General features: G+C 35.0%; 1 long non-coding RNA gene across 1 annotated transcript; it reads left to right on the forward strand.

Annotated features, from left to right (window-relative positions):
* Positions 1–68: 68 nt before the first annotated feature.
* On the forward strand, positions 69–688 carry LOC129115386 (uncharacterized). The gene is made up of 3 exons (XR_008533018.1): positions 69–196; positions 365–423; positions 542–688. It is a non-coding gene; the product is annotated as an uncharacterized LOC129115386 (long non-coding RNA).
* The last annotated feature ends 3,046 nt before the right edge of the window (positions 689–3,734 follow it).

Below are 3,734 nucleotides of genomic sequence, written 5' to 3' on the forward strand. Positions count from 1 at the left end.
TTATCTACTAAAGTAAAGTTTTTAATACTCTTAACGTAATTTTTTTGTTGATTTAATGTTTCAGTTGACGGCACATGTGATTCAAAGAAGGACAACACAATTCTCTTTCTGGTGTGTTTTGCTTTGGCTATAAGTCTCGTTGTTATAGCCTTCCTTGTTTATGCCATCAGGAAAAAATCCTGTAATTGTTGCAAAGGTAAGAGACGTTACTCGACCTATTAAACTGGGTTTCCCCAAGCTAACAATATTTACTTTAAATTTGTGATGTGTGTAAGTCAAACTACAGTATCTTGTGTCTTCTGTAAAATTTTAACAATTTTTCTAAAATGTTAAGTTATTTATATATATTTTTTAATTAAAACAGCTGCTGCCACTCTGCAAACTAACTCTGCAACAGCCCATAACAATCAGCAAAATCAGCAGGTATGGTATATAAAGATGTAGCTACTTAATACAACTCATCAGTAATGTTTGTCTATCTGCATGTGCGAGTATTAGAATGTGCTCTCTCATTATTCATTTTTCACTTTTATTTTCTCAGAGAAATGAGGACTCTTTGGTTTATTGTAAACCAAACTTTCCCAGGAGGAAAACCGGCAAAGCTGCGAGAAGGAATCAAAGAGAAGAGGAGACGATCTACACAGACGTCAGGGCTTTGGTGAAGGATAAACCATCCAGAGTCTGAACATTTAACAGTAAAGTGTTTGGTAATAGCTTGTACAAGAAGCATTGTGCATTACATCCTTGTAGTTTAAATTGTTGTGCATTTTATTATTAAAGTTTTCTACGCAAATGATGCATCTGCTCGAGTTGGCTTTTTTTTCGAATATTAATTTTGAACTTCAGTTAGAAGGGTTGTCTCTCTGTCACATGTTTTATCTGTATGGCACGGTTGTACTTAAATAGATGATATAACATATTTATTTATATTTGTGTGCTTTCTTAGTTAAAAAACTTATGACAAAAGATACCACATCTACAATGAAATTGAAATAGAAATGAACACCAGTTTACTTCAAGATCAATGTGTGTACAAACAGTATGTGTTTTCTCATCACCATTAGCATTCCACATGAAAGCATTTTTCTCACATTTGCGCCTCGAAAACAACAAAAGTTCAACCACGCAAAGAGAATTTTCACAACAACAAAAATCAACTCAGGGCTTAAACAATATCAAAGCAAATAAAATTCACAATTGCATTTTTCTTTTTACCTGGAAGTGTGTTGTGCCCAATCAAACATGAGATATGAATAATAATGTAGAAAATGTATCATATTTGATTCAATGACGAGAGCAAAGACAAATATGTGGAATGTGAATCCTATCAATAGTCATGATTGTTGCGTAACCTATAAATTCAGGTGATATCACCTTAAAGGGTCATTGTGGTTAAGTGTTTAGTTATAGAAAATGAATATCTCACGATAGTGAGAGACAGTGAGTTGTTTACAGTGTTTGTATATGAACTGTTAGTTTCTGTGAGATGTTGGTGTTTATGTCTAAGTATGTGACTTTGTTAAAGTTAGATGGAGGTGGATCAAGACAAAGTTTGTTTTACTCTTTATTCATTACCAGCCGCGACATCAAAGCTCACACATCTCGACTTTCTAGCCACCTTATCCTTTGTTCGGACCACACCCATCTCTGAACCCAGTCTTCATTTTGATCTCAACTACAGATCTGCAAGTTTCGTGACTGCATCTTGCACAGTTCACGTGGACCAAATCTGTCCACAGAAATATACAAAGTACTAAAAATTGCGGCTGTGGTAGTACCCGAAACAGTGGTAAAAGGATTACACATATTTCAGCAATTTCAGCCATCATAATCAAAATAAAAAAATATCTCTTCAATCGGAGGGAGGCAGAGGTGGAAGTAGGCCTGGAGAGAAAAACTGAGATTTGGCAAAATCTATCTCAGTGAACTGAAATTATCCTTTTTGTACTATTTGTGATGACTGAAGATGCATTTATTTCATATGAGGAGACAATAAAAACATCCATCTTTATGTCAACAAAATTAATAAAGCAAACAAGTCCCCAGACATGATGACCTTGATGTAACTACTTTTTCTGTGGCTACGAATTCTGCAGCTCTCTCGCAAAAGCAGCTTGCAAAACTTTTTTTAGACGATGTAAACATTCCAATACACATCTTCCTCCTCTCACTATTGAATGTCAGTTGGGAATTAAAAGCTCTGTATGAGCAAACCCAAGGCTGAATCACTCTGTGGAGACTTTGGGACCTCTGCTCGGGTTCTGCTCTTTCCATGGAGAAGGGTGTTGCTGGTTGTGGTGATCTGCTCTAACAGCAGAGTACTCACACTCTTGTGGTGACTCTCTCTTCTTCTTCTTCCCTCTTTTCACTTTCCGTGTGGAGAATTCCAGTGCTGCATAGTTCATTCCCATTGCTTCGGCATCCTACAAAAAGGATTTTAGATATTATAGATTCATTTACGGCGACTTCACATTGAGCTTAACATACTTTTTTGTGTAATTTCTCAGTCATCAGAACTATATTTAATCCTCTTTTACCTCATTTTTCATATGAAGTACGTAGCTATTCAACAGTTAGTTACATTTGTCTTTCCAGAGGATCTAGCGGCAGTACATTTATCACACAACCACATCTAGAATCGCTAGCCAGTGTAAATCAGACAGCACACTGCCACATATTTACCGGATCATTTGACTGATCCACAGTTGACCTGTCATGTCCGAGATGAAGGGAAGCACTCTCTGCTCCTGTTAAAATAAAAACACAGCCTTCATAATAGTGTACATACATATGGATGTGATTTTTGTCATTGTCTCTTTACAGGACACACATAATCAAACAATATATTTGGATCACAATTTCAGTTTTGGTTTGACATTAAAAAATATCATTAATTAATTTACGAACATAACTGTAATGAAAAATGACATCTTGATCAAAATCTTCATTGAGGAGAATATATACAAAAATGGACAGTATACGGAGACAAAGAAGACTTATTGATGGATTTTTCATCATTTTTTTGTTTTTAGTTTACCATCTAGTCACCAGAAACCCACGTTATGTTTCAACAGCATAATAATTTCATTCCTTCAGAGCTTTATGGTACAATATCAGAAAGCAAAACAGAGGTGAATGTAAAATACGGTGAACCTACCTTTGCAATTTTTGCAGACTTTCCGTTGATTTCTGTAGAAAATTAGGACGACATTCACAATCACAGAGCAGGCCAACAGTACTCCAAACACAAGGACGACTGGGTCCAGTTCTGCTGCTGAATCTCAAAGAGAATAAGCAGAATGTAATTATGGACTGTTCGTAGTAATCTTTTGTTAATGGAAGCACAGTAACATTTAGAAAACTATTAGCAGGCAGAATTGGTAAGTCTATGTTCAATAAAACGTTGTGTCTTTTATTGAGCTGAAGACGTCACAGAAAGCAATGAACACTGATTGATGAATGCAACTTGATAAAAAGCAAGGCTCATAGGTCCTTACAATGAAAAACAATGTGTGGATAAAGTAATTATTATGAATAAAGGATTCCCTTTTCAATAATTTAGCTAAATATTTTAAAGTAGCTCATTCATTCATAATTACTGTTATAACTTAATAACAAACTGTCTCTATGAACTAATAATTCAATTTTGGTTGATAAATAATGCTCCAAGTTTTTATCTACTCTTACTCATCCTCTTCAACTTAAATAGAAACTAATGCTAATAATCTTTATAA

Source organism: Anoplopoma fimbria, unplaced genomic scaffold (genome assembly GCF_027596085.1).
Source record: "Anoplopoma fimbria isolate UVic2021 breed Golden Eagle Sablefish unplaced genomic scaffold, Afim_UVic_2022 Un_contig_7426_pilon_pilon, whole genome shotgun sequence".
Classification (NCBI taxonomy): Eukaryota; Metazoa; Chordata; class Actinopteri; order Perciformes; family Anoplopomatidae; genus Anoplopoma; species Anoplopoma fimbria.